The sequence below is a fragment of the Taudactylus pleione genome, unplaced genomic scaffold (assembly GCF_031769625.1).
Source record: "Taudactylus pleione unplaced genomic scaffold, aTauple2 ptg000069l, whole genome shotgun sequence".
NCBI classification, from domain to species: Eukaryota; Metazoa; Chordata; class Amphibia; order Anura; family Myobatrachidae; genus Taudactylus; species Taudactylus pleione.
The window spans coordinates 10,123,393-10,148,935 of record NW_028284471.1 but is presented as its reverse complement, the minus strand read 5'-3'; positions in this window follow the sequence as shown (position 1 = coordinate 10,148,935).

Sequence of the window (25,543 nt, the reverse complement as noted above, 5' to 3'; positions counted from 1 at the left end):
ATAAGTGATTGCATGTGTGAGTGTGAGAATATTGTGTAAATTCGCTAGTATGCTTTGTGCGTCTATGTATTTTGTGCTTATCTGCTTTAATGTACAGCACAACTATGCGTTGTGCGCCTTGTATGTTTTATATGTATTATCGAATGTGCGTATAGGTTTTGATTGGACTTTCAACATTATGCAGTAGCAAAACAGATGCACAACGCTAATAATCAAATATAGCATCGTACACAATGGTATCGTACTGAGGACGCAAAATGGCGTCGTCAGAGGCGACACAAAATGGCGTCGCCAGATATTAATTTACACGATTTGGTCTCAGCCAATCATCCGGCTTTGACAATATACATATAACAATGCCTACAATGTGCTAAAAATAGTAGTATAATTGTACAAAATAATTCAATAGAATTCAATATATTTAGTATAGGCTGCTACCCCAAGTTAAGTCCTTTTGCCAGGTCAGGAACAAAAAATTTCACTGCCTGACAAGGGAACTGAGCACACATGCAGAGAATAGTCATCCTCACTGAATTGAGTACATCTGAGGAATATTAATTCAAACCATTGCCTCAAGAAAGCTTGAAACACTCATTGGAAATTAAGCATATCAAAAAGGAGTGATTTATTTAAACCAGCGGTGGCCAGATAAAAAATTGAAGTATCAATTGGGCATATCTGTTCGGATATTAAACACCCCTGAAGAAGTCGATATTTGGTGAAACGCGTTGGTTGATAATGCAAAAGTGACCAAAAGTGGGCTAACTTGCTGTTAAAGAGCTCATACTCCTGAAGAGGAGTGACATCGAGTTATTAACATCTAGCCCATATAGGCCATTCTGCATGTGCTATGTAAGATTTTTGACCTTTTTATAATAAATAACTATGAATTACGTATACAGAAACTGATTATTGCATTTTTTGGGTGAACTCTGGTGTGAGGGTCTCATTGTAGAAACAATAAGAAGAACCTTATCCTCCAACTTCGACAACTAAAAGAACACTGAAAGACTTAACAGGACAACTAAGGCGTTAGTGAACTATTATAAACAAATTGTGCTGGCGCACCTTAAGACCCCCTAATCTATATATATATATATATATATATATATATATATATATATATATATATATATATATAAATTGTTTTTCTATAGCTCCACCCATAGTTCCTGAACCTATTTTAAAAAAAACTATATTGGGGTGGTAATTGATAACACGTACAGGATTATTACAGAGCACAAGCACCCCAATTGCAAATTTGCAACTTACACTACTATTAGATGGATTTGAGTACCAGTTCTTAAGATACAGCAAATGATTTATAATTACTTTTATAGGCAAATGCAAAAGATACAATCATAGAAACGCAAATACCTCCCTTAGAGGAGCTGGGTTTAGAGAAAGAAGGAAGGGGGAGGGGTCTTTACAGTAAATAAATAAATATTATGCTATAAAAAACACAATATTTAAAAATATTGTAACAACTGAGTAATCCCTACAAATGAGTGCACATTCAAAAGAAGAAAAATAAAGTTTAAAACCAATAATTTATCCTTTTCTCAATTCTGATCATGTTATATCAATGTGGCAAGTAGGGCCCAGAGCTGATCTAAGCTACAGCCATCTCTAGCTTCTGCCTGCATGCATTGTGATGTCACAATGCAGATCACAGCCCTATATAAAGGATGTCCAGCTACTGGCAGCCATTTTGTAGTGACATTTTGTCCTGCATTGATACTCTGAGTAGTTCCTGCTTTACTTAAGCGACTTTGGATAACGCCTACCAATAAGGACTTTGGATTATTCCAATAAGGTCCTAAATAGCAACATCTTCTGAAAACAAATCTGAATAACATCTTGAGGTAAGTACTATATAACAACTTTTGGCCTGTCACCCTAAGCCCTTCAGATACCTCTCTCAGTTTTCTCACCCGTTTTTAATTTAGAAATAATGGATAAAGCAAATTATTAATCTAATGTGACACTTCATAACTATGATGGGCATACATTTGTCTAATCCTCCATGGTTCTAACTCAAGAACAGACTGTTGACACAAACCTACTAGAGACTTGGGGGCCTATTCATCAACACTAACATAACGGTTTTAAGGACATTTTCCTTAATTACCATTGTTTTAGTATTCATTAATACACTTAACACAGGAGATATTACTGATATCTCCTGGTGAAGTCCGTCCAGCGTACGGACGCAAAATTACTGCAGCTGTAATCAGTGCTGCGCATGCGCCGCTTTTGTGAACATAATGGCGCATGCGCAGTTAGAGTAGAGAGGGAAAAGTATCTATTTTCTGAAAAGCTGTCATTGCAAAAATGACAGCTTTTGAGAATAGATAGTTATGGAGAGAAGGAATGATGAATTCCTCCGGTAATTAGGTAGAACTCCCCTTTATTTTCACGCTGAACATTCCTATCCATATGCACTTTAACCCCAGTAGTACCCCTTATACAGTACCCCCAGTATGCAGTTGTGGTTCCTCTAATGCAGGCCCATAGTAGTGCCCCTTATTCAGTATCCCCAGTAGTGGTCCCCCTTATACAGCCCCCAATTAGTTCCCCTTACTCAATACCCCCAGTAGTGGCCCCCCCAAATGCAGTGCCCCATGTAGTGTTCCCCCTTATGCAGTGCCCCCAGTAGCAGTCCCCACAATGCAGTGCGCCCAGTAGCGGTATCCCCTTATGCAGTGCCCTTTACATAGTGTCCCCAGTAGTAGTCCCCCCCCTATGCAGTGCCCTTTATAAAGTGCCCCCAGCAGTAGTCCCCCCCATGCAGTTTTCCCAGTAGTGGTCCCCCTTATGCAGGCACCTAGTAGTGATCCCCCCTATCCAGTGCCCGTGTAGTGGCCCTTCCTATTATTGCCCCCAGTAGTGGTCTCCCCAGTGCAGTGCCTCTAGTAGTAGGCCCCTTTTATAATGCCCCCAGTGATAGTTCCCCCCCCAAGTAGTAGTCCCCAGTAGAGGTTCCCCCTTCCGATTAAGTGCCCCCAGTAGTAGCCCCCCCAGTAGAGGTCCTCCCAATAATGGTGCCCCCAGTAGTAGCCACCCCTCCCCCGTTGTGCCCCCACCCCCAGTAGAGGTCCCCCCAGTAGTAGCCACCCCCCTCCCCCGTTGTGCCCCCAGTAGTGCAGACAGGTTTTAAAAAAATATATATAAAAATATACTTACCTGAATCCACGCTGCTGCTGCTCCGGTCCGCGACAACGCTCCCGCCACCGCTGCCCACCAGTCCTCCCGGGCTGGCGCGCTCAGCATTATGGGACAGACGTCATGACGTCTGTCCCATTACCCACTGCAGGAGCCGGACGGAAGCCCGGCTCTTACAGTGGGTGCTGCAGCAATCTCATTGGCTGCTGTTTAACACACGCATCGCCGCCAGCGCTGGCGGCGATGCGTGTGTTATGCACAGCCTGAGCCCGCCTCCTAGCACTATTGGGCAAGCGCTCAGGGGGAGGGAACGGGCTCAGCTGTGCAGCACAGGACCGGCGCTCAGGGCCGGATTGAGGGCTACATGGGCCTGGAGCTGAAAATGATTAAGGGCCTATTTTGAAAAGCAGATGAGGTGTGACCAGTGCTGTGTGGTGTGGCCAGAGCCACATGGGCATATACACCCGTTATAATCTCAACACCAATGTCTCCGTAAATATGTAAAAGAAAAAAATTCTATTTTGTGAGGTAACTAGAAATACAATTTTACTACTTATGATTTATGGCTGACCCTGTGGACAGCAGATGGTCAGTCAACATCATGCTGTCATGAAGATGGGCCTATTTTTATTTGGATGCCTGGAGCTGTAGCTCCATCCGCCCCATTGTTAATCTGGCCCTGCCGGCGCTGGAAGCCTAGCGCCGGTCCTGTGTAAATGACTGCACTCATTGCGGTCGGCGCTACACTGGCTAACTAAGGCGGGCGGGCCGATCCCACGGCGCCCATGGCACGCACCCCGCTCGCCCTGCCCTAGTTACGCCACTGCTGCCTACACACCTGTCCAATGTTGCAGTAGGTCTCAGATCTACATCTGCTGAAAGGATTGTGTCACCGTACACACTCTTTCAGTCTTTGGCAGATCAGCTGCCACTCACAGAGATGAAATGGGAAAAAATGTATAACCTAGAGATGAATTGGCAGAAAACATGATAAGACAAAGGTAATCTTCCATGGAATTGAACTCCTCTGCTCTCCCTTGATAACACTGAATCAAATAAAAGAAAATATATATAATGGAGACAGGGGGAAGGGGGGGTAGGCAAAGACAGCCAGGCCCATATGAAAAAAATACATAGGAGAAAAGGGTAGGGAGGTACAGACACACATACACGGGCATATATACCCCTTGGCCAGGATGGTAGTTAGCCTGCATTATACATAAGGAGCAGCACAGGTTTTTCCATATTCCCGAGTCAGCGTAAACATATAATAAACTTCTGAGACCATTCTTATGTTTATTTGATGGAGGCTTACAGTTATATATAGTCCAGTGGTTCAAAAACAACTGCGGCACTCAGAGGATTTAAAAAATGCAAAGCTCCTTTATAATATCCCTAAAGACGTGGTACATCTTAGGCAGCATATTAAAAGCAGTCCCCCTGAAACATTGGCCTTGGATTAGGGGTGTGCACCGGCCACTTTTCGTGTTTTGTGTTTTGGTTTTGGATCTGGATCTCTCTTCGTGTTTTGGTTTTGCCAAAACCATCCTTCCGTGTTTTGGGTTCTGGGTTTTGTGTTTTGGATCTGTATTTTTTTTAAAAAAAGCATAAAAACAGCTAAAATCACAGAATTTGTGGGTTTTTCTGCTCCTATGCTATTATTAACCTCAATAACCTTAATTTCCACTCATTTCCAGTCTATTCTGAACACCTCACACCTCACAATAGTGTTTTTATGTCCAAAAGGTTGCACCGAGGTAGCTGGATGACTATGCTAAGCGGCATGAGTGGGCAGCACAAACACGTGGTCCATCTAGGAGTGACACTGCAGTGGCAGACAGGATGGCAGTTTGAAAAACTAGGCCCCAAACAGTACATAATGCAAAGAAAAAAAAGAGGTGCAAGATGGAATTGTCCTTGGGCCCTCCCACCCACCCTTATGTTGTATAAACAGGACATGCACACTTTAACAAACCAATAATTTCAGCGCCAGGGTCTGCCACACGACTGTGGCTGAAATGATTGGTTCGTTTGGGCCCCCACAAAACAAGCTGGCAATTAATCTGTCCCTGCACAAACTGGCTCTACGGAGGCAAGATGTCGTCCTCATCCTCCTCATCCACCGATTCCTCACCCTCTTCAGTGTTGTGTACATCCTCATCCTCACAGAGTATTAATTCGTCCCCGCTGGAATCCACCACCACAGGTCACACTGTACATTCTGGAGGCTATTCTCCCTGGAAGAGTTGATAATTCATTTTTATGAACATCATCTTCTCCACATTTTGTGGAAGCAACCTCCTATGCCGTTCGCTGACAAGGTTCCCGGCTGCACTAAACACTCTTTCGGAGTACACACTGGAAGGGGGGCAACTCAGGTAAAATAGAGCCAGTTTGTACAGGGGCTTCCAAATTGCCTTTTTTTCCTGCCAGTACAGGTACGGACTGTCTGACATGCCTACTTGGATGCTGTCACCGATGTAATCCTTTAACAGACAGATGCACGTTTGTCGCTGCTGCTTTGAGGATGCAGGTGTGGCTACAGCCCACACAATTCACAAAGACAGAAAAAAAAAGAATTTTTTTATTTTTTGTGGAGCGCACTTTGAGGGTTACACCACCCTTTAACAGACAGACGCACGCTTGTCGCTGATGCTTTGAGGATGCAGGTGTGGCTACAGCCCACACAATTCACAAAGACAGAAAAAAAAATAATTTTTTTATTGTTTGTGGAGCGCACTTTGAGGGTTACACCACCCTTTAACAGACAGACGCACGCTTGTCATTGCTGCTTTGAGGATGCAGGTGCGGCTACAGCCCACACATTTCACAAAGACAGAAAAAAAAAGAATTTTTTATTTTGTTTGGAGTGCACTTTGGGGGTTACAGCACCCTTTAACGGACAAGCCAGCCGGCCCTTTACTTATGACACAGGCGCACGCAGTCACTGAATGGCAAAAGTGGCCATAAATATTTTAGGCCACCCAAAGCATCTCCTGCATGCCCCTGTTGCTTTTCAGACAATTCTGCACCACCAAGTTTATTGTGTGAGCAAAACATGGGACGTGCTGGAATTTGCCCAGATGTAATGCCCGCACAATATTGGTGGCGTTGTCAGATATCACAAATCCCCAGGAGAGTTCTAAGTGGGGTAAGCCACTGGGCGATGATTTCCCTCAGTTTCTCTAAGAGGTTGTTGGCGGTGTGCCTCTTACTGAAACTGGTGATACACAGCGTAGCCTGCCTTGAAACGAGCTGGCGTTTCTAAGATGCTGCTACCGGTGACGCTGCTGTTGTTGCTGCATAAGGTGATACATCTACCCAGTGGGCTGTCACAGTCATATAGTCCTTAGTCTGCCCTGTTCCACTTGTCCACATGTCCGTGGTTAAGTGGACATTGGGTACAACCGCATTTTTCAGGACACTGAGGACACTTTTTCTGACGTTTCTGTACAGTCTCGGTATTGCCTGCCTAGTGAAGTGGAATCTAGATGGGATTTGGAACCGGGGACACACTACCTCCATCAATTGTCTAAATCCCACTGCACTAATGGCGGATACCGGCATGACCGTGATGGACTTTTTCATCCCACGGACAACAACTGTCTCCCCCGGAGCCTGATTTAAACAAACCACATCACCATCAGAATCCTCCTCGCCAACTTCCTCCTCAGCGCCAGCTACACCAGTATCCTCATCCTGTTGTACATCAACAGTGACATCTTCAATTTGCATATCAGCAAGTGGACTGTGGGTGCTCCTTTCAGCACTTGCAGGGGGCGTGCAAATGGTGGAAAGAGCCACCTCTTCCCATCCAGTGCTGGGAAGGTCAGGCATCGCAACCGCCACCACACTTGGACTCTTCTTGGGGATTTGTGATATCTTCTTAGAACGCACAGTTCTTCGCTGTGCTTTTGCCAGCTTAACTCATTTGATTTTCTTAGCAGGAGGAGGGCTTCCATCATCATGTGAAGCTGAAGCACTAGTCATGAATATAGGGAAATACCTTAGCCGTTCCTTGCCACTCCGTGTCGTAAATGGCATATTGGCAAGTTTACGTTTCACCTCAGATGATTTAAATGTTTTTTTTAAGGTCATTTTCCTGAACTTTTGTCTTTTGGGATTGTATGTGCCCTCTACTATGACATTGGGCATCGGCCTTGGCAGACGACGTTGATGGCATGTTATCGTCTATGTCATGACTAGTGGCAACAGCTTCAGCACTAGGAGGAAGTGGTTCTTGATCTTTCCCTATTTTATTTTTATCTGAGAAAGTTTGGTCCTCCATTTATGTTATATTGATATATACGTGCGGCTAAGGCGCACACAAACACAGAAAATATTTTTTTATTTTTGTTGGAGACTAGTGCACTTTGTGGGTTACACCACCCTTTAAGAAATGAGCCAGCCGGCTCTTTACTTATGGGACACAGGCACACACTTGGCGCTGCTCCTTTGTTGATGCACGTGCAGCTACAGTGCACACAATTCACATAGACAGAAAAAAAAGAATTTTTTATTTTTTGTGGAGTTACCCCACCCTTTAACACACAGACGCACGCTTGGCGCTGCTGCTTTGAGGATGCATGTACAGTGCACACAATTCACAAACACAGAAAACATTTTTTTATTTTGTTTGGAGTGCACTTTGGGAGTTACACCACCCTTTAACAGATGAGCCAGCCGGCCCTTTACTTATGACACAGGCGCACGCTTGGCGCTACTTTGTTGATGCACGTGCGGCTACTGCGCACACAATTCACAAACACAGAAAAAATATTTATTTTTTTTGCACTTGGGGGGAGCACCCCTGATGGACAGAGCACCCCCTGGACAACACTACAGCACCCCTTTAGGACTGGGACACTGCACAGGACTTTGGAGTGGACACAGCCCCTATGGACAACTGTCAGCCACTGCCCCTAGCAGCACACATACAGTTAGCCCAGCCCTGCAGCCAGTTAGTCTGATAGCAGCACCCATGGCAGTGAGCTGGGGGTGGGTCTATTCTATGTGCTGCTGCTGATTGGCTATCCAGAGTGTCTTTCACACTGTCAGTCACCATCCCCAGCAGCATGCACAATGCAGCAGCAGTGTGTGTAAACTGTGTATTGAAAAGTCAGCATCACACACACATAGGACCATAACTACATTTCCCAGTGCAGGCCGCACCCCCTCCACATGATGTCACATCGAGGGGGTGGGGTCACAATTGCTGGTACTCACAGCCAGGGCAGTTTCTAGGGTCTGAGGCTCCCAGTGCGAGCAGTCAAAATGCGCCCCCCCCTTCCCTCAAGAAGCAGTAATATTGTGGGCGTGGCCTAATCATGGGGGGTGTGGTACCACAGTAAGGGAGCGTTGTCTTGAAAGACCACAGAATGTCAGCTGCTGTGACTACTGAGCCCAGGGGTGGCTAACCTGTCAGAGGCAAAGCGCTGAAAAATATATGTAGTTAAAAGAAAGACAGACATCATGCGCGCGCCGAAGGCGCGCGCGCTAAAAAATTGGGGTGTGGCCTAGCTGTCACAAACCCACGCCGCACTTGTGTGTGCATGCCTTTGGTGTGACCCCATTAGTAGTGCCCCCTATAGTCTTGTGCCCCCTGTAGTCATGTCCACATTAGTAATGTCCCCAACAGTGATGTCCCCAGTAGTAGAGCCCAGGTGCCCCCAGTGGTAGTGTTTCCCCCAGCAGAAGTGCCCCCAGAGTAATGTCCCCAGTAGTAGTGCCCAGATGCCCCCAGTGGTAGTGTTTCCCCCAGCAGAAGTGCCCCCAGAGTAATGTCCCCAGTAGTAGTGCCCAGGTGCCCCCAGTGGTAGTGTTTCCCCCAGCAGAAGTGCCCCCAGAGTAATGTCCCCAGTAGTAGTGCCCGGGTGCCCCCAGTAGTAGTGCCTCCCCCAGCAGACATGCCCCCCCCTCCAAGTATTGTCCCTAGTAAAAGCCGCGTGCACACACACAAAAAAAAAACCACTAATACTTACCATAAGCCCGCTCCGGCGTCCGCTCCGCTTGGCTGCTCCTCTGCACTATGGGAAAGACGTCATGAGTCATGACGTCTTTCCCATAGTGCACACTGGGGGAGCCGGAAGCCGGAGCTTCCGTCTCCGGCTGCTCTGCTCTGCCCTGCCCTGCCGGGCGCCCGCTGGTAACTGAATCTCAGCAGGCGCCCGGCAGTTCACAGGCTTTCTACAGCAGGGGTCGGAGGAGGCGCGCCCCGTGCGATTGCACAGGTCGCCCGGCCCTAGAAACGGCCCTGCTCACAGCAATGCTTTAAAGGTCTGCGGAGTACACGTTAGAAGCGTCCTAAGGACACTCCAGGCGACACTGCTGCTGAGATTTTGTCTGCAGGGGGCCGTTACAGAACCCTGCTAGCCAGATGCAGGGACCATGGGTGAGTGGCGGTGCCGCCTACAGAGCTCTATGCTGATGACCGCACTGCTCGCACACCCCTAGTTACGGCCCTGCCCACATAGTAACTGCAGCTGCCAGCAGCCACACAGTACAAAAAAACCATTGGATCCTCATCATTGCAGGGTTAAACACCGAACATCGGAACCAGCTGACCGTTGGTTCTGAGGAAACATCAAATAATTCCCATCCCTAATACAGAGAGAAGCCTGAAGACCCTTGCACACTAAAGGGCCTTTTGTTGTCAAAGGATCCCCCTAGATTTGGTGAAGGTGGACCTGAAAATTCCTTTTTAATTCCCTCGATAGGGGCCTTCAGGCTCTGAGGGGATGGAGAGAAATGGGGCCTATGCCCCCACCACTGTTTTACACTTCTCTGGGTGATTTACGTAAACACTTCAGGCTTCAATGAACAAAAATTGGGAGCTTTAATAATCTAGACTTTTCCACAGTACCAAGCTAAACCTATTGGGTGCAGCAGTGCATCTTGAAGAGATACAGAGGAGGCCTGGTTTGGTGCATGGGAAGCCTACAGTGACATAGACTGAGTCTGGAGTGAAGGGGGGAGGGGGGGGATCCAGTTGCTTACTTTGCCAGGGGTGCTTTAAAGTAGCAGTAATTTAAAAGGCAAAACCAGGTTGATTTTGCCTTTTAAATGACTGCTACTTTAAAACATCGGGCAGTCTTGCACGGAACTCATCGATGCCTGCAGTCGACAGGCCATTACATTTACCCCCATGGCATATAAATGGGTTGGGTACGGGATACCGATGGTCAGAATATCAACAGCGGCATCCCGACAGCCAGAATCCCAACCAATGTCTGTAAGTATTTACAACAGCATTTTTTAGGACACTGAGGACACTTTTTCTGATGCCTGCCTAGTGAAGTGGAATCTATACAGGATTTGGAACCGGGGACACACTACCTCCATCAATTGTTTAAATCTCACTACACTAATGGCGGATACTGGACTTACATCTAACACCAACATAGCAGTCAAGGCCTCAGTTATCCGCTTTGCTTCAGGATGACTGCTGTTGTGCTTCATCCTCCTCGCTAAGGACTGTTGGAGGGTCAATTGCTTAGTAATAGTAGTGGTGTTCCTACTTCCTCTCTGGGATGATGAACAACTCCCAGCAGCAACAGCAGCAGCAGCGGCAGCAGTAGGCATAGCAATGCAGGATCCTCCGGAGGAATCCCGGATAGGACAGGAGTCAGTCATGCCAGTGACATGACCTGCAGGACTACTTCCGATCCTGACTGAGGAGGAAATTGACGAGGAGGGAGTTGACGGTGTGGTTTGCAGGTGCTTGGATACAACAGGACAAAGGGATCTAGGTGTCCTTGGCCTGCTTACGGTCTTAGCCAAAGTTTCTGAACTTGACAGTAACTTATGAACACGCTGCAGGTGACATATAAGGGAGGATGTTCCTAGGTGGTTAACGTCCCTACCCCTACTTATTCCACCTTTACATATGGTACATATGGCAAGACAGTTGTTGTCCGGATTTGGATAGAAATATTGCCAGACCAAAGAGGTGGAATGTTTGGTCTTCTGCCCAGGCATGACCGTGATGGGCTTTTTCATCCCACGGACAACAACTGTCTCCCCCAGGGGCCTAATTAAAACAAACCACATCACCATCAGAATCCTCCTCATCAACTTTCTCCTCAGCGCCAGCTACAGCAATAATCCTCATCCTGTTGTACTTCAACGGTGACATTTGAATATCAGCAAGTGGACTGTGGGTGCTCCTTCCAGCACTTGCAGAGGGCGTGCAAATGGTGGAAAAGAGCCACCTCTTCCCGTCCAGTGTTGGGAAGGTCAGGCATTGCAATCGCCGCCACACTTGGGATCTCATTCAGAGCCGGTCGCACAGAGCGTGCGGTCGGTCTGAATGAGGGGAGGACCTCTTGAATTTTCAAGACGTCCTCCTTTGCGGTGGTAAGGCTGTGGGTTAACACCAACAGCCTTACGACCGCCTAAGGTGATGGTCGCGATGGTCAAGACCATCGCGACCATCGGGGCTTACGACGAGACCCTAGGGTAGGGTCTCCCTTGTCGTAAGCCCTGGAGAGCTTTCGGCTCTGTCTGAGCCGGAAGCTCTCCACTGACATCACTAGTGATGCCAGTGGGGCCGCCCCCAAATGGTAGGCGTTCTCATGGGAACGCCCCCGTTTGGGCTGCCACCCCCCCGGCCCACCTTCCAAACGGGGCGAGCTGTCAATCAACATCGACAGCTCGCCCCCTTTGGATCGAGACCCGCTACGACCGGCGCTGTCGGTCGTAGCGGGTCTCACGCATGCGCACGACGGCGCCGGCGCCGTCGTGCGCATGCACTGTGGGGGGCCATCGACCCGGTCCGAGCGCATCGGCGCTAACGACCGGGTCTGAATGACCCCCTTGGACTCTCCTTGGGGATTTGTGATATCTTCTTGGAACGCACAGTTCTTTGCTGTGCTTTTGCCAGCTTAACTCGTTTGACTTTTGTAGCGGGAGGAGGGCTTCCATTGTTATGAGAAGCTGAACCACTAGTCATAAACATACAGTAGGGAAAGACCTAAGCCGTTCCTTGCCACTCCGTGTCGTAAATGGCATATTGGCAAGTTTACGTTTCTCCTCAGACTATTTAAATTTATTTTTTAAGGTAATTTTCCTGAACTTTGTCATCTGAGATTTTATATGCCCATTATGACATTGGGCATCGGCCTTGGCAGACGACGTTGATTGCATTTTATCGTCTATGTCATGACTAGTGGCAGCAGCTTCAGCACTAGGAGGAAGTGGTTCTTGATCTTTCCCTATTTTATTTTTATCAGACAAATTTTTGTCCTCCATTTATGTTATATTGATATATACGTGCGGCTAAGGTGCACACAAACACAGAAAAAAATTTTTTCATTTTTTTGGATGGAGCGCACTTTGGGGGTTACAGCACCATTCAACAGATGAGCCAACCAGCCCTTTACTTATGACACAGGCGAATGCGTGGTGCAACTTTGTTGATGCACGTGCGGCTACAGCTCACACAAGTCACAAACGCAGAAAAAGATTTTTTTATTTTTTTTTGGATGGAGCGCAGTTTGGGGTTTACAGCGCCCTTCAACAGACGAGCCAGCTGGCCCTTGATTTATGAGACAGGCGCATGCTTGGCGCTGCTACCTTGTTGATGCAGGTGCGGCTACTGCGCACACAATTCACAAACACAGAAAAAAATTATTTTATATTTTTTTGGAGCGCACTTTGGGGGTTACACCACCCTTCAACAGACGAGCCAGCCGGCCCTTGACTTATAACACAGGTGCACGCTTGGCGCTGCTACTTTGTTGATGCACGTGCGGCTACTGTGCACACAATTCACACAGAAAAAAATTATTTTTTATTTTTTTTGGAGCGCACTTTGGGGGTTACACTACCCTTCAACAGACGAGCCAGGCGGCCTATGACTTATGACACAGGCGCTTGGCGCTGCTACTTTGTTGATGCACGTGAGGCTACTGCGCACACAATTCACAAACAGAAAAAAAGAATAGTTTTTTTTGCACTTGGGGGGAGCACCCCTGATGGACAGATCACCCCCTGGACAACACTACAGCACCCCTTGAGGACTACAGCCTTTATGGGACACTGCACAACACAGTCCAGCCAGCCCCTATGGACTTTGGAGTGGACAATTGACTGCACAACACAGCCCAGCCAGCCCCTATGGACAACAGCAGCACAACACAGCCCAGCCAGCCCCTATGGACAACAGCAGCACAACACAGCCCAGCCAGCCCCTATGGACAACAGCAGCACAACACAGTCCAGCCAGCCCCTATGGACTTTGGAGTGGACACAGCCCCTATGGACAACAGCAGCATAACACAGCCCAGCCAGCCCTAACTACCACCCTCCCTCTCACTGTCCACAGCCGGAGTGAAAAATGGCGCAGACGCGGGGACCTTTTATAGAATCCAAAACCCGCGGGATGATGAAGTTTTGCCTCGATTTCAGATCCGAGTCAGGCAGGAAAATCCGAGCCAGACTCGGTTCCTGGCTCGGATCGGGGAGGGCTCGGGGGGGTTCGGACTTCATAAATCCGAACCCGCTCATCCCTACTTTTCACCATCTCAGAGCAGGTGAAAACATTAGCAAAAAATGTGGGGACTTGGGGCCTGATCTGAGACTTGGGAATAGAGGCCCTGATCCAGAGGCACGCGCTGTTTGCGACCGCTCGCTCTGAATCAGGGCGGGCCATTTTTTTTTAACCCCGGCCTCCAGGCCGCTCGCTAAGTTGTGGGTGACCACCCATAGCTTTAGCGAGCGGCCTGGCGATGGTCGCGATTATCGTGACCATCAGGCTTGCGACGAGACACTTGTGGTAGGATCTTGTCCATCGCAAGCCCCAGTGAACTTCCTGGTCTAATAGAGCAGGAAGTTCACTACTGACATCACTGGTGATGTCAGTAGGGCCGCCCACAAACGGCAGGCGTTCCTAAGGGAATGCCTCTGTTTGCGGAGCCACCTCCCTGACCCGCCTACAAAACGGGGCGAGCTGTCAATCAACATCGACAGCCGCCCCGTCTTGTTGCGAGCCCCGGAGTGAGTGATTTCTCGCTCGCTCCAGGGCTCACGTGCGCACTGCCCGGCCATCGACCCGCTTGCCAGCGGGTCTGAATCAGGCCCAGAGTGAGACATCATTCTCAACTGATTATCTTGGTGAAGACATGCTGCACTGCAGGTGGGGCAGATATAAAATGTGCAGAGAGATTTAGATTTGGGAGGAGTGTTTCCAAACTGACATCTAAATTGTAGAGTAATAATAGAGCTGTGCAGTATTTGTGGGCTACGTGCAAAAGCAGCCAGTATTTACCCTACATGCAAAAATATGTATGTATTTACCCTTGAATTGCAACATGGTTTGTTGAGGTTCACAGTTAAGTGAGAATTCTCACTCTATTCCCAAGTCTGAATCAGGCCCTTGGTTCAGAACCCATTGAAACCTAATGACTAAGTAGGCAAAAAGAATGTTTTAATCCTAAAATGACACAAAATTATACTTGCACCCAAATTAAACTGCAGCATTTATTTTGGCCAAAAAACTTGCTTTCTAACTTTTTTCACTGTTAAAGAAAAATGTATATTATAGCCATTTGGCACAATTTAAACCCCATTTTGACCAATAATTTTTGGCACAATTTAAAACCCCATTTTGACCAATAATACTCTTCTAAACTATTACCCAATGTTAGTTTACTTTTTTGGGGGCTACAGGAACATTTCCCCATTTTCAGGCACACTTTTTGCCGTATTTTTTTGGGGGTCGAATAACGCGTCGCGTTTTTTGTGATAGGATTGCCCGAAAACTAGCATATACATGATAGTGGTGAAAAGGATGCAAAAAGTTCATAATGTTTTTGCGTCTAATTGGATACGGCCCATAGTGGGATAATAACATTTTTATTTGACTTCAATTTGAATTTGACCAATTTCTTATTAACTGTTAGTAAACGTTCTAACCATATCAGCAACCATGTCAGCGTATTGGTTTTAAAAAAAACAGGTGGATATTTATGAAACCTTGGGAACCCTACTTTCAAACAATACTATTTACTATCCCTCACTTCTGATCAGTTTAGACCAGGGACGTATTAAGAGAGGAGGGGGCCCGTGTGCTGTCTCTGACCGGCGGCCGGCAGCCCACTGAGTACATCACCACATCACCGCAGCAGTAGACTCTGGGCACTAGTATTTTGAATATTTGGGGTATGTGTGGGTTGTCCCTGCCTAAGCTAAGTCCCATCCTTATAATTAAATACTGCTGGTCTTTGTTGCTGTATACTACCCTGATCATACAGTTCTGTTTGTGATACAGGTTAAGCATTCTGTATCCGAAACTCCGAAATATAGAATTTTTTTAGCGTTACTTAGATAGTGGCACTTTTGCTTTCTGATGGTTCAAAGTACACAAACTTTGTTTGATGCACAAAACTATTAAAAATATTGTATAAAATCACCTTCAGGCTGTGTGTATAAGGTGTATAAGAAACATAAATGCATTCTGTGTTTAGATTTGGGTCCCATTCCCAAGATCTCATTATGGTATGCAAATATTCCAAATTACAGGAAAATCCGATATCCAAAATAATTCATGTCCCAAGCATTTTGTATATGGGAGACTCAACCTGTACCATACACAAGGTCAAAGGGTCCCCAGTAACACAACTTCCCAACGCATTGTACATGACAGAGGAAAATAAATTTTCTTGCTGGAAGATATCTGTCTGTTTTCAGTCATGCCATGGTCATGTTTAAACAGAAACCCTTCAGCTTGCATTACAGTTGATAGGTTATGCAGAACGATGGGGTCTGGAAGGTCATCTTTAAAAGTTATCTGCCCCAACCATCCTAACACAACTCTCCGAGGACACACACAAACTGCCCTCCTTGGCTTTTGCTCTCCATCTAATCTGATGGAGAAGGTCTCACTGTTCCCATACGGGTTAAAACAAAACCACATGTTGAAAAATGGAATAGACTGGATGTAAAAGTATTATCATTCATGTATTGGCCTGAGAATGTTTAGTTGGCTGGAGCTGGACACTTGTCTGGTCTGTGTCAGGGGCTTAACTTCATTCCCAGTGGCCGTGAATGTCAATGCCTTAAAAATACATTGTGTCATTGTAAGGACAGCCAAGTTTAGTTAAATAGTGGGGATTTTTCATTATCAAAGAGCAAATGTACGGTAACCCTTAGGAACCATTCACCAATTTGTTTTCATTGTCTACTGTACCTTGTACTAGAATAAGACAACCAAAGATAACCAAGTGTCCCGCTCCGGTGATGTCCCTAAATTGTGTTTGCAGACTGTGCACCTATGTGAACAAAACTCCCCATGAACTTGTGCAACACAATACAAAGCAAATACATTTCACACAGCATGACGGGTGCACCTAAGTGACCCTCACGGCTGCGGGATAGGTCATTCATCATATACGGCACGGGTTTTGAAAAATTAACAATTTATTTTATGGGATGGAGACACATTTAAATGAACAAGAAGGTCCGAGGATTAAAGGCTCGGCATATTTTGAAGAAAATGCAAAATGGATGTAACAGCAAGTAGTACAATTACCATCAGGTTAGCTGTCTCTTGCTGCAGGGAGGTGCCAGTATGGGCTCTATTTAGTAAAATAAGAAAAGGATTTTCTCTAGCATTTTAGATGGAGAAAGCCTAAAAAATATAGCAAAATATTGTTTTACTAAAGTTAGTAAAAAGAGCGGAGAAATCACTGATTTTTTTTTACATTTGTTTGTTGGGGGACTGCACACAAATGCTATTTATATAGCTAAGAGAGGCGAAAAGGGGGCTTCAGGCTGCCCCCAGACCAGTGGCGTAACTAGGGCAGGGCGAGCGGGGTGCGTTCCCTGGGCGCCGTGGGACCGGTGGCGTGGGGGGGCGCCGCCGGCCATGGTACTGGCCCGCCCTAGTTAGCCAGGGTAGCGCCGACCACAGTGAGTGCGGTCAGCGCTACACATTTACACAGGACCGACGCTAGGCTTCCAGCACCGGTCCTGTGCTGCACAGCTGAGCCCCTTCCCTCCCCCTGAGCGCTTGCCCAATAGCGCCAGGAGGAGGGTGGCAGGCGGGCTCAGACTGTACATAACACACACATCGCCGCCAGCACTGGCGGTGATGTGTGTGTTAATCAGCAGCCAATGAGAGTCAGACAGACTCTCATTGGCTGCTGCTGCTGCACACACATCACTGCCGAGCGGCAGCGATGTGTGTGTGAATCAGCAGCCAATGAGAGTCAGACAGACTCTCATTGACTGCTGCGCGCCCACTGCAAGAGCCGGGCTTCCGTCCGGCTCCTGAAGTGGTAATGGGAGAAACGTCATGATGTCATGACGTCTCTCCCATAATGCAGAGTGGCCCGGCCCGGGAGGATGGACATGCGGACGGCGGCGGGAGCAGGAGCATGGATACAGGTAAGTATTTTTCTTTTGTTTCATTTTAGTGTGTATTTCGGTGGGGCGCGCTCTATTACAAAGAAGGGGACTACTACTGGGGGCACTACTGGGGGGATACTACTGTGGGCACTGCTTCAGCTGGGGGGGACCAGTACTGGGGACTACTACTGGGTGGGGGATACTACTGGGGGCACTGCTTCGGGGGGGGGGACCACTACTGGGGACAACTACTGGGGGGGATACTACTGGGGCACTGCCTCGGGGGGGACCACTACTGGGGGGATACTACTGGGGGATACTACTGAGGGCACTGCTTCAAGGGGGGACCACTACTGGGGGGGATACTACTGTGGGCACTGCATTGTGGGGACCACTACTGGGGACTACCACTGGGGGGGATACTACTGTGGGCACTGCATCATGGGGAACCACTACTGGGGACTACCACTGGGGGGGGATACTACTGTGGGCACTACATTGTGGGGGACCACTACTGGGGACTACTACAGGGGGCACTGCATCAAGAGGGACTCCTACTGGGGGAACTATATAAAGGGCACTGTATAGGAGGGACTACTACTGGGGGCACTATATAAGGGGCTCACTACTGGGGGCACTGCACAGGGGGGTCCACTACAGGGGGCACTGAAAAGGGAGAACCACTACAGGGGGCACTGCATAAGGGGGATAACTACTGAGGGCACTGTATATGGGGGATCACTACTGGGGGCTTGCATATGAGGGATCACTACTGGGGGCACTGTATAAGGGGAAGTAATGGGGTGCTGCATAAGGGTGACCACTACAGGGGGCACTGTGTTAGGGGCACTGCATATGGGGGACCACTACTGGGGGCCTGTATAAGGGGAACTAATCGGGGCCTGCATAAGGGGGACCACTACTAGGGGCACTGCATAGGGGGGGGACTGTATAAGGGGCACTGCATTAAGGTGCAAATGGAAAGAAATGTTCCCAGTGACAAAAAAGGGGTGTGTGTAATGTTGACACGCCCCATTTTTCAGTGGCCTCGCCCATAGGGTAGTGGGGTTCCAGATACCCCAGTTACGCCACTGCCCCAGACAGTGACTCTCTACTCCTGCACTGCCGGCTTCTCCTCAGTGACTGGGAGCCGGGAGTAGTCACTGGTGAATTAGATAAATGTATCAAAAGAGCCGGAATGTATCTGCAAATACTGGTTGAAAGATGAGACCTAATGATAAATGCACACACACAGTACACAAAAGAAAAAGAAAAGCAAGTCTACCTGTAGGGTACACAATAATCCATATAAATTCAATGTTCAATGCATATATTTATTATTATGCTACAGTAGCTGGAGTACCCAAAATTGCCCAGGTTTAAATCTTCAAGTTATTAAGTTTTATTATGTGATGTCATCCACATCCACCCAATGGAAGGCTCAGAACAGGCTTCCTGGGTCACAGTTCTGCCCGGCACACTCCGCCATGATGTCCGACCGGGACCCCAACCACTCCATTAGGCATCCCAGACCAATTGCCACCCCTCTGTAAAGTTTTCATCCAAATCTATCGAGAACAGGCTCCCCAGGTCAAATTTATGCCCAGATCACACCAACGGGAGGTCCGATCGGGGACCCTAACCTCCCTAAAACCTGGCGAGGATCCAACTGGACCACCTCGCATTGATTTTAACCCAATCGGTACAGGGGTGTCCGAATGTATAACTAGACCGACAAACAAACAGACCAATGAATTTATAAATACAAAAGTACTGTGCAAAAGTTGTAGGCAGGTGTGGAAAAAATGCTGCAAAGTAAGAATGCTTTCAAAAATAGAAAAGTTAATAGTTTATTTTTATCAATTAACAAAACGCAAAGTGAATGAACAGAAGAGATCTCTAAATCATATCAATATTCGGTGTGACCACCCTCAATTCTTCTAGGTACACTTGCACAAAGTCAAGGAGTTTGTAGGATTGTAGGCAGGTGTATGATTAACCAAAAACTAAAGATAAGAAGTAAGTAGAAGAATAAATTAAAATACTGTGTACTGTACAGTATGCTCACACAAGTGTGCGTTTTAAAGTGTGTCAGTCAATCACTTTGAGATCTTCTTAATTTCTGGGGGTGTCTATCTCACTGCCCAATAGATATACATGTGATCCACATGCACTGGTCAGTGTGCGCCGGGGAGGTGGGGATTCACCTTACGCAATAATGAAGGGGTAAGCCATAGGATCCTTGATAGCACCCAACAACATGTATGGGTACCAGACAAACAAAACTCAGTGTAGTTGTAAACAAAAGTATGCGCAAAGAACTAAAGTAAACGACACATGCAAATTAAATGACCCCCATTTGTAAAATATGCAGTGATTGAGTATAATGTTATTTTGTTTATATTTTGTCATCTGCTGACATTCCAGAGAGAGGATCTGGATATTTTGTCACTGCATTACTCTTGTCATTGTTCTACTTTGCTTCATTGGTGAAATTAGGAAAGAAGTATTAGAACTGAGAAGACTGTTGAGTATTATTTATATACAGTAGCAGCTGCCAATAGAATAACCAGGGAGAAAAAGTGAGATTTTATTTGAATCTAATCTTTGTGAACTCATTTGTCATCAGTAACTGATCACACTGGCGTCAAAAGGGGGGTGTGCGCTGCACCTGGGTGTCACCAGCCGAGGGGTGACATCAAAGTACTGGCTCCCACTCAGTGACTGGAGCTGGGTGCCGCATTACGTGCAGCACTCGGCTCCTGACACAGTGAGGGAGCCGGCACTTCACGCAGGCTGGTCCCCGAGGGCAGCCTGCACCCCCAGTGTGACAAAAATTGGGGGTTCCGGCCACTAGGCCATGCCCCCTCCTACAAGGCCACACCCCCTTATTTGCTGCACGCAGTTCAGGCTCCCCGCCGCTGCACGCACCGGGTGAAGATAGAGGTAGGGACGCCACTGACTGATCACACTATTCAGGGGCTCCAATGCGGAGGGTCTGATTCAGAGATTTCGCTATTCCAATGTTCCCTTAGTTGAGCAATGTTTAGCTAGTGCGTAAAATCCAGGAATCCCATACTGCAAATGCGGGAACCCAAGTGTCCTATGCCATTCACATATCCCTGGGTGTATCAGGGAGGAGACTGGGAGGTGACCTCAAGAGATCACAAAAAGGGGTCGTAGGCATGTTAAGAGAGTATCACGGACGTGTCTGGGAGTGCTCCTGCATTCCCAATTGTAAACACATTGCTTCGGGAGACCATATTTAGATAGATTAGAGGAGAGTAGCTAGAATAGACCCTAGGCTCCCGCAACTGTTGATGGTGCAACCAATGTTGCGTCGATGTTGGAGTGTTTACAAACTTCATTGTAAATGCACAGACCACACAGCATGAAAGTGGGCGTCTTACCGCTCGTACACTCCATCACACCGTCCTGCATAAAGGGAAGGCTGACATTAGCATTTGCATATTCAATTTGCATAGTCCCACAACCGCTATTGCGAGAGCGCCTGCATTACCAACCATCTTTGAATCAGGCCCAGTTGCAGTTGTTGTTCTTACAGAATGAGAGCTGCACCAACCTTCTCCAGCCCATTTGGTGGCTTTCTTGTGACTCATGCGACTAAGAGAACAATGACAGAATTCCTTTGTCATATTTCTTGCTCTGGGCACTGTTGTGAGGTCATTTCTGATTTTTAGTTCCCTTTTGATTTTCAGAATTTTGACACATTTGCAACTCAATCTGTCTCTATCAACATCTGCCACTGACAGGAGCTATTTTCTTCTGAAGCATCTTTGATGTCACATTATCGTCACTGGATATGTCTGGCATGATGGGATTGCAGCAGTGATTTACTTAAATATTTAAAAGTCTGACAACATTTTTGTGTTTTTTTTTTTTTTTTTACACAGTTAAAAACCCTGCAAAGAACAAAAATAAATATTGTAATATTGCTAGGTATGCACTGGCAGATATTTTGGCCGATCAATTGATCGGCCAATGTATTGGGTACCCGTCGGCCAATGTGTACCAGCGATATGTCTGTTAACGACGTCGTTCACAGATATATCGTGTCGGCTCTGCTGCACAGAAGATGGCAGATATATCTGTCCATTGTGCTGTTTGTACGGGCGGTTTGTCGACAACCCGAATACTTGCATCAGAGGCTCCGGGGAGATGACAGATGATGGTTGGTCAGTGTGTATGAACAACCATCATCTGCAGATATATCTGTCAGGCGTGTACCCAGCATAAGGCAGGGAATAAGTATTAGTACTGTGAAATGAATACTAAGCGGTGTAAGTGGCATTCCTAGAAGTCTGTTCTGCTGGATACTGCATACCGTATCTCATGCCATTGCAGGAATGGGGTACCTGAATGCTGCACAACAGGGTAAAAGTAAAAAAGAACATTTACTATTGAGCATGTGTAGAAATAAAATCCTGGAAATTCATCTTTGTCCAACAAAGTCCTCATTTATAAATCAAATGAGTGTACCCGCCAATGACATGGAAGGTGGCGTGTCACTACTTTCCATGTATGGGATTGGTGAGATTAGTCTATGAATGGAATAAAAAGCTATTTGTTTTTGTTTTTTAACCAAAGATTTGATAGAAGACAAGAGTCAAGGTAACGTGGGGTACTGCCTATATTGGTAAGTAATGGTCAGGAGGTTAAATGATTTATAAGAGGTGGAAGGAAGCAAAAAACACAGTGAGTGACAACCCATGGCTTGAAAGGCAGCCAAACCTACATTGGAGCTCTTCCAGAGCTTATGACTGAGCAGACTTGATTAATAATATAAAACAGGGCGACCAAGAACAAACATGCACTAGTGGCAGTTTCTGGAGGAGGAGGGACCTATTTGATGGGAGAAGTATACTCTGGGACTGGGTGCAGAGTGCGTGGTGCAGGGCCCCTCTGGTCCCAGGGGCCCATGTGCTCAGCACACCATGCACCCATTATAAATGCACCTATGATTTATGGTGATACTGCATGCAACCAACACTATTCGCATGCCTAGTTTGCTACTAGTTATCGGCACTATAACTAATGTGCAGTTGAACCTTGCCTATACCAGATGCAAAAGATACGTCTCCGAACAGGCGCATTTACACGTATGTCCAGCTGTGTATAGTATAGTACCAGTGGCGTCACTGGGGTCGGTGACACCCAGTGCAGCATTTATACCCCCTGAAAAGGGGCTGTGGCCAAGTGGGGAAGAGGCGTGGCATCGCAGCACACTCCAGGTTTCATCACTCTGGGGGCATGTCCAGCACTCTCAAAGATATCTCAGCTGCCCCCAGAGACTCTCCCCACACTGCCGGCTCCTCCTCAGTGACATGAAGCCCGGCCCTGCACAATTATATCACAGTGCAGCGCCTGGCTCCCATTCACTGAGGAGTAGTTTGGTGTCGCCCTCATGAAGGGTGACACCCTGTGCAGTACACACCACCCTAGTGGCCTCAGTGTACTTTTCCTAAGTGAGAATGTCCCATGTTAACTCTCTCATGTTATAGCTCTTTAGTCACAAGTGGATATATGCTTAAAGTGCACACAACTCTGGATTGACAATACTTGCATAAGATCAATTCTTGAGCATGTACGGCACAAAAACACACAAGATACACAGGCGTAGGTTCAACTCAGCATCAGCCCCAATATAAACACAAATGCTTCAGAATAAATGTATACAGCACACTCCCTCTCCACCTACACTAATAAAAACTTCAAAGGACTTAAGAAATATATTGTCTATGCCATATTGTCCAAGTACCAACAATACAATACTCTTCCCGGTGACACCCGCCTCTTCTTCCCTACTCTTTTCTTGGTTCAAAATGATTTTTAAATGAATCAGTACTACAGTAAGAAAGGTATAGAAATGATCCATGTGAGCATTGGTGCCAGGTTTTCATGTTACAGTGATAATGAGTCCAGGGTCACTAAAGTATTTATTTAACCTTGCTATTTAACAAGAACTGTTTCAGCTATATCTGGCGACCTAAAAAGTTAATTTCAACATGCTAAAGGAGTTGGGGCTGTGCAGTGTCGTAACTAAAGGTGGGCAAGAAGTGCTGCCTCTCAGGGCGCATGGTACTCAAACATTTGGCACCAGGACGTCATGCTGAGGGCCTACCAGTACCTGAAAAGAGAACATTACAGGTTGAAGGGTGCGGGCCCAGTGGCTCTGCAGCAGCTGGTTGCAGGGTGCCCTTCCACACACCCTTCAAGGGAAATACAGGTGCCATGGGGCAGTGACGGCTTCAACCCCAGGGCCCTGCACCAGGGCAGTGGCACAGCTTGCACACCTCTAGTTACGGCCCTGATGGCACTGTCTTTGTCCAGTGGCACCTGTATTTGGCATGCAGGGTGCCTGGAATGGCATCTTGCAACCTAGAAAGCCATCGTCCGGAGCATACTTACGAAGCTTTGGGTTATCATATTCCCTTTAGTCCTGGCAGTGAGCCACTGCGTAGCACCCTGGGGTGTCCTAAGGATGCTCTGGGAGTTCAGCTTCTACCATGGGCATTGGAACGAGAGGGTAGGGCAAGGGGAGGGCTCATTTCAAAGGTTCGGTGGCCGCGGACTGTCAGGGCTGTGCAGCTTTATAGTAATAGTAATAGGCTGTATAGCCCCTGCATCAAATGGAGAAGGAGGTGTAATGTGCGGCCTTTAAGTTAAAACACCGCACGTTACACTTCCTCCTCAGTGCAGTGCAGGGGCTGTCTAGCCTATTACTATAAAGCTCAGCCCCTGACAGTCCGCGGCTACCGCTTAGGTAAGATGGAGGGGAGGGGAGAGGGGGGCGCCAGAACGATTTTATTTTGCCCCCCCAACATAAAATTGTTCTGACGCCTCTGGCTGCCTTCTACCCATGGTGCCAGCAGCCCCGTCCTCTCATTACCTTAAGCTAATGCAAATTTCTATAGGGCTAATGCGGCGATTCGTGAAGCCTCAAGCAGGAAGCCGCTCTGCCCACTATTTTTGCGTCCACAACAGCAGCTGTCATCATTAGTATTGGCACTTGCACCAGCTCCATGCTTCTTCTATGGGTTCAGGTACTGGCTTAAAGAGACAGAACTACACCAAGCATATCAGTAAGTGCCAGATTACCAAATGGGCAGAGTAGGCACCGGCCTATGGGCCCCATGCCTTTTAGGGGCCCCACGACAATAAATAAATATGCTCTTGAATATTGAATTGTATTGAATTACAGTTTGGAATGTTAATAGGGGAGTGCCGAGTTTGTAAGATTCTTTTATTTAAATGGTATGGTCACATACCAAAGGCACCGCAGATGGTTGAGTGCAGTAGATTGAAGCCAATTGTTGCCGAATCTTCACAAGCATGCAAACTAGGGCTGAGTACACACGTAAAGATTTTCTGTCCAACCATCCAACTAGTTGATTGGTTGGAATGAAAATCTGGTAACGTATGGGAGTAACTGATGATCGGCAATTTGCTCCTAAATGCCAGAAAACAGATGAAAATGGTAGTCAGACAAGTTTATTAAATGTTTGATCGAAACAATTTGTTCAAACAACAGTTTTTGTACATTTTCCGGCATTTGGGAGCAAATTGCTGATTGTCACTTGCTTTCATACCTTACCAGATTTTCATTCCAACCAATCAACTAGTTGGATGGTTGGACAGAAAATCTTTACGTGTGTACCCAGCTTACGTTAAAAGGAAAACACACCCACAGTTCGCTGGTATCGTATGCTTCCTGAAACATCTGCTAGTCATGTTGCCAAAATTTGACTTATATGCTGTCTTTTAAATACCTTTTGGTATGCATATTTTTATTATGTATACTTAAATAAAATTTGCACATCTTTTAATACACTATGGTGCACCCCCTCCTGGTTTTCTTTTAACTGTATGTATATATAAACTGAGCTGAGATTTTACCCCTCCAGTAATAGCAAAGGGTTACTGACCACTTAGACTTTCCTTGCAGTGGGATATCTCTCCAAGCACCTTGCAATGTAGAACAGGGTGGTCGGGTGCCATCTGGGTAGCAACT